This window comes from Molothrus aeneus, chromosome 21, assembly GCF_037042795.1.
Source record: "Molothrus aeneus isolate 106 chromosome 21, BPBGC_Maene_1.0, whole genome shotgun sequence".
Classification (NCBI taxonomy): domain Eukaryota; kingdom Metazoa; phylum Chordata; class Aves; order Passeriformes; family Icteridae; genus Molothrus; species Molothrus aeneus.
The window spans coordinates 205,395-221,280 of NC_089666.1; the positions used below are offsets into that span (position 1 = coordinate 205,395).

At 42.7% G+C, this 15,886-nt stretch overlaps 1 long non-coding RNA gene across 2 annotated transcripts; it reads left to right on the top strand.

Annotated features, from left to right (window-relative positions):
* Positions 1-292: 292 nt before the first annotated feature.
* Positions 293-7,538, top strand: LOC136565537 (uncharacterized). Of its 2 annotated transcripts, none has more exons than XR_010784879.1 (2): positions 293-909; positions 3,194-7,538. It is a non-coding gene; the product is annotated as an uncharacterized lncRNA (long non-coding RNA). The 2 variants fall into 2 exon arrangements; XR_010784880.1 differs by lacking the exon at positions 293-909 and adding an exon at positions 1,353-1,558.
* The last annotated feature ends 8,348 nt before the right edge of the window (positions 7,539-15,886 follow it).

The window sequence follows — 15,886 nt, forward strand, 5'->3', positions numbered from 1 at the left end:
CAACTAGGATCCTGCAAGGCTTTAGAGCCCCAAATGTCACCTTTCAACCCATTCTCAGACCCTGGGGAAAGGACTACTTTTTCCCATTGAAAATGGCCTCTGTTTGCGGCATCTCGCTATGGCCAACAGGGCGGCGCCTGGTTAGAAATGGGCAAATTTTGGTGGATTTCTCCAAAACTAAAGCTGCCAGCAAATACGACCCTGCAAGGCTATTGAGCCCCAAAAGTCACCTTTGAACTGATACCTTGACCCTGGGTGCTGGAATCCATAAAGTTAGAGGGTTTTGAGAAAATGGTAAAAAAGCAGGCCCCAAAAAGCCAGCAAGGACAGAGAAATGCCAAGATAGCAGAAAGAGTTTTAGGCTGCAGCTTAGACATGAGAAATAGAACAATAAGCCTATGTGGTTTGTCCTTTTTGGTTGCAACAAATTTACTTAATGTATGTTTTAGAAGGCTAACATGAACGAGCCATTGTGTTAAAAATAGGCTGCTATTGTTTTAACCGAAGCTACGTGTGCTCCATGTAATTGGGTAGAAGTAATGTCAATATGCTTTTGCTCTATGTGTGATTGGCTGAAACTTGGAAAGATTTTGCTTTATGCTGTGTTGTAACATTACGTTTCTTTGGCATTCTGTTTAAATCAGTGAGCTGTTCACATCGAGTGTCTCCATTGTTAAGTGTTGAGACTGATGTTGAAATAAAACGGCTTAAGACACTGATTTTCAAATGTTCCGTCCTATTCGAGTCTGTAAATAGTTGCCAGTGGCAAAATGGTGCCCCTCAATGAGGACTTTGGTAGAATAGCATAAAAAAGAGAAGAAGAAAATCTTGGATAATTCTGGCCACTGGAGACCCAAGTGTTAATCTGAAGGAGTCTAGTTCATCCCCTGAATTTTGCATCTCATGTTTGTAAGTAGTTTTTTCAGGGGTGCTTGGGTTACGGAGATGGGAAATCATTTAAGTAAAACAGAATGGGACGTTTTTTACCAGCTTGAGAAAATATTACAAGATAAAGGACGTTCAGATATCTCAAAAACTGAACTGAAAGAGTTGTTAATTTGGGTGAAAGCCAATATTCAAAATATAACGTTACAGTCTGCTTTTACTTTTGCTTTTTGGGACCAAATAAACTGGAAGATTTATAATCTGTTCTCTCAAAAAAGACGAAACTGTATGCAGGCTAATGCCTGTATCTAGAGCTTTGCTGGAGAGCTTTAAGCAAAATGACTGTAACAAAAATTCTTCAGAACTACAGAACAAATTATCTTGTTCAGATCCTTTAAATCTGAATGAAATTGAGCCTGCGTCCCTCTCTGGGGGGATTTTGGGTTTTGGTCGAGAGGAATCTGCTGACTCGCCTGGTGAATCTCCCAGAAAGGTTGGCTGGGAACCGGAACAACTTTCAGATGGGGTAGTGTCTTCTGGGTCCCCCGGGTTTCTTCTGAGTTCCTCAAGTCTCCCTGCGGCAGAAAATAATCTTTCTATCACCCCTCCGGGAGACGATGAACTCTTTCCATGTCGGGAAAAGCGTTCGGGAGTTTCGTTGTATTCTGGGAATGTAAGAGTTCATGAAATTTGTTCGGGGGGGAATGCAAGCCGCGCAGAGGGGGGAGATGAGAATTTGCAGAGGTTTTGTGATAAAGGAATTATGTGTTCTCAATTTGTACCAGTAGGGACAACTGAAACTGATTTAGAATCTGCTTTGCCTGTTCGGGGGGCTGTGGGGACCACTCCTGTCACTGTTTGTCGTTCTCAGGAAGGGAACCCCTTGGATTCGGTTCAGAAAAATAGGGTGCTTTGTGATTCGGGGAGTTCTTTTTTGGTAAATTGTTCAAATAAGTTAGTGCCAGGTTTTTCTGTTGTTTGTCAAAGTTTTGATACAGATAATGAAATGGCTGGAACTGCGGCTTGGTTTTCGGAGAGCAGAGCAGGGCGGGGGACACATGCAATGGACAGCAGTCAGGAATTAAGCCAAGTTAGAGGGATTCTGCCCGGACAGAGGTTTGAAAAAAGAGCAGGAGATTTTTGAAAGGTTTTTGGAGAAAAAGAAACTGAGATTTTAGAGAATACGAAAGCTATTTCTTTTGCTGTTGAGAGAAAAGATGTTGGCTGTTCTCCAACTGAGTTTTCATAGGCAAAGAGACTTTGTGAAACGTGTCCTTGTTCGGTAAAAATTATTAAAAGTAGCAACTCAAGATCGGTTTCCCAGGGAAGCCAGGGGAGCTCGAATTTTGGCTTCCCTCCACAAAACGGGGAGCACGCCCTTTGCCCAGCCCCTGTAGGCAGGGCTTCGGAGGGAGTCTGTTGTTTGGCTGAGCCCTCCTCTTCTGTCCCTCATGGCAGTGCACCAAGGGGGGCGTGTTCTTATGTCCATCTTGGCAGAGTTCCCGGAAAAGTTTGTTGCTACAGTGTCTCAAATTTGGATGCTGGCAGAGTTCCGGGAACAGCTGCAGTCAGTGAAAATGCCAGCTCCAATTCTGAATTTTCATTAAAATTGCCTGATTGGTCTTCTATTAATCAAAAATTAGAAAAAGATTCGGACTCTAAGAAACAACTTCTTGCTTTACCTGTGAGGTATGGACGTAATGATCGTAATCCTCTTTATGAAAGACTTACTCACCATGACATAAAGGAATTACGTCAAGCTTTAAAAGAAAGTGGGTTCTCTTCTCCCTATTTTAACAATGTGCTGAAAAGTACTTTTAACTCTTATGATTTAGTTCCTGCTGATTGTCGAAATTTAGCTTCTCTAATTTTAGCCAATTCACAGTATCTATTATGGGAATTACAATGGAAGAAACTTCTTAATAAGTTGGTTGAAAAATACGCAGATACTGATTATGCAAATTTAGATGTTGTTCAGTTAGCAGGTGACCCACCTTACCATAGAGCAGAAAATCAAGCAGTAGAATTACCCCAGCCTGTATTAGCAGACATTAAAGATGCTGCTAGGAAGGCCCTGTTTTCTATAGAGCCAGCTGGCACACATATAAATTCTTATACCCTGATTAAACAAGGTGAAGCAGAATCCTATGGTTCCTTTTTGGATAGGTTGACTCAAGCAGTTGAAAGATAATGCCCAGATGAACAAGCTCGTTCCTATATTGTTCAAAATTTTGCTTTTGTAAATGCTAATGATGAATGTAGAAAAATTATTTTAACTTTGCCTGATCAACCTCCAACTGTCATGCAGATGCTAACAGCTTGCAGCAGACTGGGTGGACCCCAGCACGATGCCAATTTACAAGTCAATGCTTTGACTAAAACATTGGAAGATAATTTGACACAACGAATGGATAAAATTGAAAAGCTTTTAGAAAAACAAGAAAAAAATATGGAACAATCTGTTAGCACTGTGCAGTTGGATTCTGATAAAAGGCATTGCTGCTTTGCTTGTGGAAAAGCAGGTCGCTTTAAAAAGGATTGCCGTGTGAAAACACGCAATCGCTCACATCGCTCCCACAAACAGTCCCTGGAATTCTCCAGTCTTCGTCATCCACAAGAAGACATCAGATTCCTGGAGGTTGCTGCATGACTTGAGAAGGATCAATGAGGTGATTGAAGACATGGGACCTCTTCAGCCTGGACTTCCCTCTTTATCAATGATACCAAAACATTGGCCTCTCGTCGTAATTGATTTAAAAGACTGTTTTTTCCACATTCCACTCCATCCCGATGATGCTCCAAGATTTGCCTTTTCCGTTCCCATCATCAATCGAAGAGAACCCGTCCGAAGATATCACTGGAAATCGTTGCTACAAGGAATGAAGAATTCGCCTATAATTTGCCAATATTTCGTCGCTCAAGCTTTGTTTCCTGTTCGCCAAAAATTTCCAAGATCCATGATTCTACACTACCTGGATGATCTGCTCATTACAGCTGCAACACAGGAAGAGACGGAAGAAACCCGTGATTGTGCTGAAATCCAAAAGGCTGGACTTGAAATCTCTGTAACAAAAATTCAAGAAGTTCCACCCTGGAAGTACCAGGGATGAAAGATGACTGAAACAACAATAACACCACAGAAGATACAGATCTGGACCAGTATCAACAATCTGCAAGAATTACAACAACTTTTGGAAGAAATCAATTGGGTCCGACCAGTGTTGGGAATCACCAATGATGAACTGAGTCCACTTTTTGATTTGCTGAGAGGAAGCGGCGACATCACTTCTCCAAGAACTTTAACCCCTTAAGCTCATGCAACCCTCAACAAGATCACAGAAGCTCTTCAGAAAAGACAAGCTCATCGTTGTGTTCCTGAAAGTCCTTTCTTTTTTGCAGTTTTAGGAGAAAAGATGCAACTTTGTGGTCTCATTTTTCAGTGGGACCCTTCTGAGCCAGATTCTTTGCTGATAATAGAGTGGATTTTTCCTCCTTACAGGTTTTCAAAGACTATTTTCACAGTTTTAGAAATGATTGCACACATTGTAATGAAGGCCAGAACCAGATTGTTAACGTTAGCAGGCCAAGAGTTTTCTGTTACCTATTTACCATTGAAAAAAGATTACCTTAATTGGGCAATGCAAAATTCTGAGGATTTACAATATGCATTCTTGGGTTTCCCAGGTATTTGTTCTGTTCACTACCCAGCTCACAAACTATTACAAGCAAAATTGAGTTCCAGAGAAAAACCTAAATTAAGTGAAGAACCTTTAAATGCAGTGACTCTCTTCACTGATGGCTCTGGCAAAAGTCACAAATCAGTCGTAACTTGGTTGGATCAAAAAACTAATGCTTGGGAATCTGACATTCAAACAGTAGAAGGATCCCCTCAAATTGTTGAGCTTGCTGCTGTGGTTTGGGCCTTTCAGCTTTTCCCTCAATCTTTTAACTTAATCACAGATTTTGCTTATGTTGCTAATGTAGTTAAGAGATTAGAAAGGTCAATTTTAAAAGATGTTAATAATGATATTTTATGTCATTGGCTTTCATGTCTTTTTACAACTTTGCAATATAGAACTAATCCAAATTTTGTTTCTCACATCAGGGCTCATTCTTCGCTTCCTGGATTTTTAGTGGAAGGAAACATGAGAGCGGACAAACTCACAATGGTCATTTCAAATACTTTGCCAAACATTTTTGAACCAGCAAAACTGAGTCATGCTTTTTTCCATCAAAATGCACAAGCACTTGTGCGAATGTTTCAAATTTCTAAAAGTCAAGCTAAAGCTATCATCAGCACTTGCCCTGACTGTCAGCTTGTGCAACCTCCTGTTTCTACAGGAGCTGTTAACCCACGAGGTTTGCAAAGTCTGCAGTTATGGCAAACAGACATCACTAAATATCCTTCCTTTGGTAAATTTAAAAATATTCATGTCTCAGTGGACACGTTCTCCGGTGCAATTTTTGCTTCTCTTCACACAGATGAAACAGGCAACCATGCCTGTCATCATTTTTTGCAAGCTTTTGCTTCATTGGGTGTACCTCAAGAGGTAAAAACTGACAATGGTCCCGCATATATATCTCAAAAATTGGCCACCTTTATAAATGAATGGGGTGTTCGTCACATCTTTGGTATTCCTCACTCTCCCACAAGCCAAGCAATTATTGAAAGGACACATCAAATGTTAAAACGCATCTAAGATCAACAGAGAGGGGGAGTTCAGGTGACACCGCAGATGAGGCTGAACAAAGCTTTGTATGTTTTTAATTTTCTAAAGTGTTCGGATGCAGAACCTCATCCACCAATCCTTAGGCACTTTTCAAATAATTCTCAGGCAAAACTGAAAGAAAATCCTCCTGTTCTAATTAAAAACCCTGAATCTGGTAAAATTGAAGGTCCTTTTAGATTAATCACTTGGGGCAAAGGGTATGCTTCTGTCTCTACAGGTACTGGAATTAAGTAGGTCCCCGCCAAAAACGTCAAACTGTATCGCACCCCAGAACGTGTTGACGAGCCCAGAACCAAGGAAGCAAGTATGCAGACGTGAGCCGAGCAGAGGGATCTCAGGTCACGCCTGACGTTCCTTGTGCCTGATGTTCTTTGAGCATCAGCAGAACCTGTAAACTCTGATTTCGTGTTAATGTTTTTTATAAGTGTGTCAATTGTATGTTAAATGTTTATTTAACAGAGCTAATTTTTGGCAAAAGTTGAAGTTTTTGTTTTTGTTGAGAGCAAAATTTTGAAATTGATATACATGTAAGGATTCTGCCAAAACTTAGCTCATGAAAAAGATGGAGCAAACGCAGGTTGTATGTTGGTATTGGTAGGTTTTAACTGTTTTTTGTCGTGCAGAGTTGCCTGTGGAACAACCGAAAACAAATGTTTGGGTGACTTTAGCCAAGGTAGCCGGCTCGGATACTATATGTTTGTCTAATTCGGAACCAGAAAAACCTTTTTCAACCTATCTGGTTGGTGTGCCAGTAAAAGAGTTGCCTTCGGTCAATAGAGCAGCAATTGATTTTCTTTTACTGGCATAGGGACATGGTTGTGAAGAATTTGAAGGATTGTGTTGTATGAACTTGTCCCATCATTCTGAATCCATTCACAAAAGCATACAAAAACTGAAAGATTTGACAATCCAAATTAAAGAAGATGGTGGCTCCTGGTTGGATGATTTGTTCCAAGAATGGAGCTTTGCACCTTGGCTAAGGCAACTTTGCAAGATAGGTCTTTATGTACTGGGTGTTCTAGTAGTGATATTGATAGTAATTCCCTGCATACTTCATTGTGTGCAGCGAATGATGAGCAAAACAGGCAGAGAAGTTTTTGCCATACAAGAGAGAGAATTAGCAAGTAGAAGCACAGAGAGTGTTCAAGATCTCACAGAAATGGTAGACGAAGGTATAGAAATAGAGGAAGGTTTTGAATTAAGACCCAGGAATCGACAAGAATTTTTTGAACAATGACTTGTAACCAGTGTTACATCTTGTCAGGTGTGATTCAAATCTCTTTCACTGACTGGGCCTTCACAGCATTAAGTTGCTGTGCTGTAATATAGCAATGCTTAGTATCAGCAAAAATAGGCCTTCAGCAGACATTAAGCAAAAAGTTTAGAGTAGAGCTATGGAACGCAAGTAGTAAACGACAAGAGTATGAGGGTCTCTTTTTAGGTCAACAGAGAGGGGGAAGTGCTGGAATCCATAAGGTTAGAGGGTTTTGAGAAAATGGTAAAAAAGCAGGCCCCAAAGAGCCAGCAAGGACAGAGAAATGCCAAGATAGCAGAAAGAGTTTTAGGCTGCAGCTTAGACATGAGAAATAGAACAATAAGCCTATGTGGTTTGTCCTTTTTGGTTGCAACAAATTTACTTAATGTATGTTTTAGAAGGCTAACATGAACGAGCCATTGTGTTAAAAATAGGCTGCTATTGTTTTAACCGAAGCTACGTGTGCTCCATGTAATTGGGTAGAAGTAATGTCAATATGCTTTTGCTCTATGTGTGATTGGCTGAAACTTGGAAAGATTTTGCTTTATGCTGTGTTGTAACATTACGTTTCTTTGGCATTCTGTTTAAATCAGTGAGCTGTTCACATCGAGTGTCTCCATTGTTAAGTGTTGAGACTGATGTTGAAATAAAACGGCTTAAGACACTGATTTTCAAATGTTCCATCCTGTTCGAGTCTGTAAATAGTTGCCAGTGGCACCTGGGGAATGGAGTTCTTTTTCCCATGGGACATGGCCTTCATTTGCAGCTACTCGCTCTGACCAACGGAACGGCACCAGTTAAGAAATGGGCAAACTTTGCTGGATTTCTCCAAAACTAAAGCAGCCAGCAACTAGGACCCTGCAAGTCCTTAGAGCCCCAAAGGCCACAATTCATCTGGTACCCAGACACTGGGGAAATGACTTCTTTTTCCCATGACATATGGACTCCATGTTTTTCCAGTTGCCCTGGCCGACAGTGCGGTGCCTAGCGAGAAATTAGCAAACATGGCTGGATTTCTCCAAAACTAAAGCTGCCAGCAACTAGGACCCTGCCAGTCCTTAGAGCCCCAAAGGTCACCTTTTATCTTATCCCCAGACACTGGGGAAATGACTTCTTTTTCCTATGTTAAATGGCCTCTATTTTGCAGTCACTTCACCATGGGCACTGGACGGCGCTTAGCTCAAAATTTGCAAACTTTGCTGATTTTCTCAAAAACTAAAGCTGCCAGCAACTAGAACCCTGTAAGTCCTTAGAGCCCCAAAAGCCACCTCTGATGTGAGACCCAGACAGTGGGAAATGCCTTCTTTTGCCTATGACATATGGCCTCCATTTTTTTCCAGTTGCCCAGGCAGACAGTGCAATTCCAAACTTGAAATTGGCAAATTTTACTGTATTTCTCCAAAACTAAAGCTGCCAGCAACTAGGACCCTGCAAGTCCTTAGAGACCCTAAGACCACCTTTCATCTGGTACCCAGACATTGGGGTAATTACTTCTTTTTCCCAAGGGAAATACCCTTCGTTTGCAGCCACCGGCCATTAGTGCAGGTCCAAGTGAGAAATTGGCAAACTTTTCTGGATTTCTCCAAAACTAAAACTGCCAGCAACTAAGACTGTGCAAGTCCTTAGAGCCCCAAATGCCACCTTTTAACTGATACCCAGACTATGGGGAAAGGACTTTTTTTCCCCATGGGAAATGGCCTCCTTTTTGCAGCCTCTTGCTCTAACCGACAGAGCGGCGCCAGGTTAGCAATGGACCAACTTTCCTGGATTTCTCCAAAACTAAAGCTGCCAGCAAATAGGACCCTGCAAGTCCTTAGAGCCTCAAAAGCCACCTCTGAGGTGAGACCCAGACACTGGGGAAATGACTTCTTTTGGCCATGACAAATGGACTCCATTTTTTTCCAGTTGCCCTATCAGACACTGCGATGCCAAGCTTGAAATATGCAAACTTTGCTGGATTTCCTCAAAACTAAAACTGCCAGCATCAAGCACCCTGCAAGTTCTTAGAGCCCCAAAATCCACCTTTAGTCTGAAATACAAACACAGATGAAATGACATCTTTTTCCCATGGAAATGGCCTCCATTTGTGGCCACTCGGCCGGGCAGACAGTGCGATTCCAAGCAAGAAATTTGCAAACTTTGCTAGATTTCTTCAAAACTAAAGCTGCCAGTACATAGGACCCTGCAAGTCCTTTGAGCCCCAAATGCCACTTGTAATCTGGTATTCTGACCTTCGGGAAATTACTTCTTTTTCCCAAGGGAAATACCCTTCGATTGCGGCCACTTGCCCTGGGCAACAGTGCAGTTCCAAGTGAGAAATTTGCAAACTTTGCTGTATTTCTCCAAAACTAAAGCTGCCAGCAACTAGACCGTGCAAGTCCTTTGAGCCCCAAATCCCACCTTTAATGTGGCACACAAACCCTGGGGAAATGACTCCTTTTTCCCATGGAATATGGCCACTGTTTGCAGCCACTTAGCCTGGTAGACAGTACGGTGCCAAGCTAGAAATTTGAAAACTTTGCTGGATTTCTCCAAAACTAAAGCAGCCAGCAACTAGGACCCTGCAAGTCCTTAGAGCCCCAAAACCCACCTCTGAGCTGATCCCCAGACCCTTCAGAAATAACTTCTTTTTCCCAGGGAAAATCTCCTCCCTTTGTGGCCAGTCGCCCTGGCAGACAGTGCGGTGCCTAGCAAGAAATTTGCAAACTTTGCTGGATTTCTCCAAAACTAAAGCTGCCAGCAACTAGGAGCATGCAACTCCTTAGACCCACAAATGCTGTGTCTGTGGTGATACCCAGATCCTTTTTTTTCCCATGGATAATGGTGTCTGTTTGCAGCCACCCAACCTGGCAGACTATTTGGTGCCAAGCTAGGAATTTGCAAAGTTTACTGGATTTCTCCAAAACTAATTCTGCCAGCAACTATAACCTTTGTTTTTTTCCAATTGCACTGGCAGACAGTGGGCTGCAAAGCCCTCTCCCAAGCTTTCTTTGTATTTCCGTCTTCAGAAATGATGCAAGAAATCTGTACTTGGCTGTAATGAATAGAAGTACTGGATGAGACAGATTAAGTATACCATGGAAACACTGAGAGTATTTGGAAATTTGGCATCTCTTCATTTCAAAGCCTTCAGTCTCATCTACTGGAAAGTGCCTCAGTCTTTGCATCATTCTGAGAACATGTGATAACCAGTTCTATGCCTTGTTCTCTCTCTTTTCAATGCCCTTCTTTCTGGTTCTAGTTTGTATTCACTTCAAAGGAGAAACCTCTTTTCCTTATAAAAGAGATAAGTCAATTATTTTATATTTGTTCTTTGCAAGAGAAGTACTTGTCCAAATCTCCACGATCTAAATAAATGACCTCTCCTTAGTGCTGATCAAGCCTCTAGGAAAGACGAAACAACAAAAAGTGCTCAATTTTGTGCCCTCCTGCCGTTGTAGGGTAGGAGGCCAGAGGCAAGAATCCAACACAGCTTTTCTTTAACCTTTCCTTTAAAACAACACTGTCTGATCCCACACCAAAGGTACAGAGGGTGAAATACTGCCTGGAAGTGACAGGGTGTAACAAACAGTAGATGTCCTACTACTCTCTTTCCAGAAGAGCTCTGGGGAGTGCTTTACAAGTATGTACCAGTGTATATCTATGTGTACCAAGGTGTGTGAGTCTGCACATGCAATACCTGTGTGTGCCGGGTGCACACACACAAGTACCAAGGTATACACGTGATGTGTGCATTACTATATACATAAGTGTTAAATTATCCCCTCTTAGGTATGACTAAGTTGGTGTACAGCCCTGTGTTTGTGAATGTGCACAGGCCCTACAAGTGTGAGCATAGCCCTGTGTAAGATATGTGTGTTGATGACATTACACATATTAGTGTGCACAGATTTATATGCTCATGTTAATATACACAAGTTCTACATATGAGCAAGTCTCGTGTTTGTGAGCGTATGTGCATTAGTAGAGAGTGTACATAAGTGAGTGTCTTTGTGGCAATTGTGTGCTGGCATGTGCAAGTAGAGTGTGCACAGCTCTGTGTGTGTGTGTGTGCAAGTGTATGCTGCTGATAGGTACCACTGTACACCAAGGTTCTATACCAGTAAACAAGTGTGTCTACTAGCTCTGCAAATACCCCTACGTGCAGACATGGGCTAAGCACGCCCATAAACACGGCTCTGGATGCACAGCTCTGTGCCTCTGACTGCTGTCCCACCTGAGAAAACAAACATGTGTGTTTGTGTGTGTCTACGTATATGTATCACTACTGAGCTCTACTGATCACAGTAGCCCCAACTCCCTGTGTACACTATGTTAGAATATGTAGAGTTCAACTTAGTTTATGTTCTTACCTTGTGTCTTAATTTTGCTGTAGACTTGTTAAAACTTATGAGTAAACTCATTCTTGTATATTGATAGATTAGCATTATTCCCCTGTTGCTATACTTTGTGAAAGACAAGTGAAAGCCTCACAGGACTACTCTACATGGTTTAACTAACAGTTTAAGTGTCCTAGGGTGAAATTATGATGCTTGTATTCCCATTCATGTGTTCTGTTAATGTTGGATATTATGTTCTGTACCTTTAAGACTGGTTCTGAAGAGGGAAAGTTTTGTTTTGGTTTTCTTATCAGCCTGGCAGGACACAGAGACTGCAGCTTTTGCTTTTTCTGCTTTTGCTTTTCGCTTTGCTCTCTCTCGCTCTTGCTTGCTTCGCTTCTGCTTGCTTTTGCTCATTAGCTAGTTTAGCTAAACTGTCCAAATTTCTTCCTGGACTGTTTCTCCTTTCCTTTTCTGACCATTTCGAACCTGCTCCGGACTGGGACCTGGGAAACACCGAGAGTTTCCACCTTGCGGCCTGCAGCAGCTGCCCCAGCACTGGAGGGACTGAGAACAGAGTGACCACCCCCCCAAGAGAGACTTTCTGAATTTGTCATCTTTTTCAGAGTGCTGTCATCCAGAATTGTTCCTTTTGCGTGCTGGGGGGTGCTATGCCTATTAAATGAACAGGTTCGTTCCACTTCTCTCCGAGGAATCCTTCCCGAACCAGTTGGGGGGAGGGGCCGTGTGGGTTTGCTTACTGGAGGGGCCCTAATTTGGAAATTCTCCTCCAAATTTGCCCTAAACCAGGACATTAAGTAACATTTTTAATGGAGAATTTAAATTGTATTAGTCATTAATATAATTGTCCTATTAAAATTACAAGTATCTGTGAAGGGGAGGAACAGTGTAAAGTGTTAAAAGGATTCATTAAAACTAAAGTATGGTGGGAACTGAGAGCAAGACCAAGTTGACCCCTATACTCCCCATCGAGAAGACTACAACCCAGCTGCAGGCAGCAACCCCCATGGGAGGTGGGGGTAAAAGCCATACTGGACCTTTGTTCTCAAACTCCACCAATCATTTTATTTAAAACCCTTTTCCACTATCCTCACCCATATCAACAGATACTATTATAACTAATCCATAATCAAACTTGACTTAAGGAAAAAACAGGAGTAGTTCATGAAAAAAAAATAGCTAATTGCTCAAGCCAAATAACTTATAAAAAAGAAAAGGGGGTTTTGTTTATGGATTATCCATTATCTATGATGGATAATAAGAAGAATGGCTCTCACAATTAAGGGATGAATATTGTGTGAATATTAAGAAAAGCTTTAGTGATGTTATGTTATTGTAGTTTAAATGTCTTCTCCCCATAGTTCCCCATACCCCCCGCCCCATCCCCTCCACCCCTGTATTGTTGCCATCAGACAGCCAGGGCTGACTAGGACCAGTAGAAAGAAGGTGTGCACATGTGCCCCTTGCATGGGGCAGTTGGGAATGGAAAAGCTTGTTGCGAGGCAGGCATGGCATGACAACCCCTGACCCTCCAATCAAGTTACAAGAAAGCACGTTCCACTGATAAATGGCAAAGAAGAGCCAACTGACAGACTTTGGGAGGGGCCAGGGTTGGCTGATGCAACCTCCCCGCCCCAGAGTATAAAAGACTGAGCATCCATCTTGAAGATGAGCCAGCCACATGGTAGGCAGCCATGAGGGCAGTTCCCAGTGCTGCAGTTTTTCTCTCTTTAGTCCTTTTGTTGTATTTTTTTAAGGTTTAATAAACTCTTTAAAATTTTTAAAGTGAGTGGCTGTTTCTCACAATAATAACAATGGCAGTTTTAATAGCAAAAGTATACAAAAAGATAAGGTGTTTCACCCACAGAAAGGTGTTTACCACTGGGAACAAAAAAAGATGGTAGATGCTTCTATATATTGTGTCCACATGACTAATATGGCAAGCATTCCCACACAACACCCATGTGGTCATCAGGAACTAAAGCAAGATGGCAGGGAAGCTCCTGTGGCTAACATTTCCTGCTTACCTAGCCTGAAATAATGAAAAACAGTGACAAAATAAACCCCCTGGAAGCCAGGTCATCCAAGTAGGGGTTGCATTGCCACTCTGCTGAGCTCAGTTTTGCATGGATGCCTCTGTCACTTATACAGCACTGTGGGGTCTCTCCTGCCAGTCCTTTTCTGCAGTAGTCTCCCTGCCAGTGCTGTCAGTTCAGCACTGCAGTCAGTTAGTGTTTTCTGGGCTGTCCATTTCAGCACTATGGTCTGTGGCTGCACTCGGGAGAAAAAATGGGAGAGGGGACCAGTGAGATGGCAAAGGAACTGAGGCCATAGAGGTTGATGCTGACACCTTTGCAGAACGAGGGAAAAATGGCCAACTTCCAGTTAGGGTGCCCAGGTTTTCCTGCCAGAACTAGTGATGACGTATATGATATAGAATAACAACTTGGTCACATCCACAGAGTCTTAAAACTCTGCTCCCTCTCTGTAAGCAGAACAATATTACTTTGCTCGTGATGGGCATCCATTGTGCCAGTACTGCCTAAACTGCTCACTGGGTCTGGCCAGAGCTGGGTGGCATGGGTGAAGTTGCCAAAATTTGGGAGATCCAACCCTGCTACCTAGACTGGGGGGACCTGTTGGTGACTGAAATGTTATAGTTTATGACTTAAACATTTTCATGGATAACTTTTGCCTATTATAGCAAAATGCATTACAAAAGCTGCAAAGAAGACCGCCACACCCTGAATAGGCTGTCTGATTGGGGCACTGAACTGTTCATGGATGGAAATAAGATAAAGTAAACTCAGGTCTAGAAGAAAAGAATACATTCACACAGGGATCAAGCTTAACACCTTCAGAGTGGAGACCAAAGCCCCAGGGCTATCAGCTGCCAGGTTCCCATAGGTCCTCACACCAAAGGGTGGGGGGAAAAAGGCTTTAGGTGTGTGATGAAAATGCCTCTGGTTTGAGGCAGTTATCACCCACCCTCTACTGTGCAGAGAACCCCAAGCTGCAGGGGCCCTTTGTCCCAGGCAAAGCTTATCCACAGCACAAGGGGTGCCATGGTCCATCAAAGGCACCCCCAAGGGGTCCCCAGAACCTGCTCCAGAACACTGCAGATGATGCAACAAATTCACAATATTGCAAGGGACAGTGACCTCCTGCAAGGGAGGCACATGGGCATTCCCACCTGCCCAAAACGTATATTAATGCACTGGATTCCATACTTTTCATCGTGGTGTGGCACAGTGCGGTGATGGCGGACACTCACCACCAAGAAGACCAGATGAAGGGGAGCAACAAGACATTGTTGGGACCCCCAGAAAGGTGATATGTTTCTACCTAACCCCTGTCACTCTCTCCCTGTCCCCCCACCCCTCACACACACTTTTCTTTCTTTCTTTTCTTTCTTTCTTTCTTTCTTTCTTTCTTTCTTTCTTTCTTTCTTTCTTTCTTTCTTTCTTTCTTTCTTTCTTTCTTTCTTTCTTTCTTTCTTTCTTTCTTTCTTTCTTTCTTTCTTTCTTTCTTTCTTTCTTTCTTTCTTTCTTTCTTTCTCTCTTCCTTCCTTTCTCTCTTCCTTCCTTCCTTCCTTCCTTCCTTCCTTCCTTCCTTCCTTCCTTCCTTCCTTCCTTCCTTCCTTCCTTCCTTCCTTCCTTCCTTCCTTCCTTCCTTCCTTCCTTCCTTCCTTCCTTCCTTCCTTCCTTCCTTCCTTCCTTCCTTCCTTCCTTCCTTCCTTCCTTCCTTCCTTCCTTCCTTCCTTCCTTCCTTCCTTCCTTCCTTCCTTCCTTCCTTCCTTCCTTCCTTCCTTCCTTCCTTCCTTCCTTCCTTCCTTCCTTCCTTCCTTCCTTCCTTCCTTTCTCCCTCTCTCTCTCTTCCCTCCTTCCTTCTGCCACTTTCACCACTTCTGCCACTTCCGCCACTTCCTTCCACCACTTCCTTCTAACCACTTTCTTCCTTCTGCCACTTTCTTCCTTCTGCCACTTCGTTCCTTCCCTCTTCTACTATTAAATAAAATATATAGATTTTTTGGCACCAACATCAAACCCCATTTGGTTTTAATCACATTTTTTGGGTATATTTTGAACCTTCAAATTCTTTCCGCTTTATACACAGAGACTTGGTTTTCTTTACTCTTCTGGGTTTAAATGGGATCATAACAGGACCCCAAAATAATGAGACATGGGGAAAAACCTGGGAGCTTAATCACTGCCACAGCAGGAAGGAAGAAGTCATAGTCTCCAGGCACAATCCAGTTCAAACTGAAAACCAGGGGAATAATGGGAGATGAGTGAGTGCAGCCATTGACCCAGTGGTTCATTGTCTCCACTGGTGGGTTGCACTGTCTCAGTGCAACAACCAGAGGATCCAGTCAGGGAGAGGATACCAAAACCCACCAGCATGCAGGTGTTGAAGCTGCCAGTATTGAATTTGCACCACTGGGGATGGATGGAACAATGAAGGAGACCACCAGGAAGAATACAACTCTGGGATGCTGATTGAGAATCAAATTGCAAAAATTTGATATAGTTTTGGTTGGGAGTGGTTTGGAAGGTGAGGGGAGGATGAGGATGGGCAGTATGAAGAAAGCAGCAGTGGTAAAACTGAAGGCAAAAGGAGAAACCAAACAGGTGGAGAACTTCCAGCCCCATGTCAACAGGGCTGCAGAGGGCAAA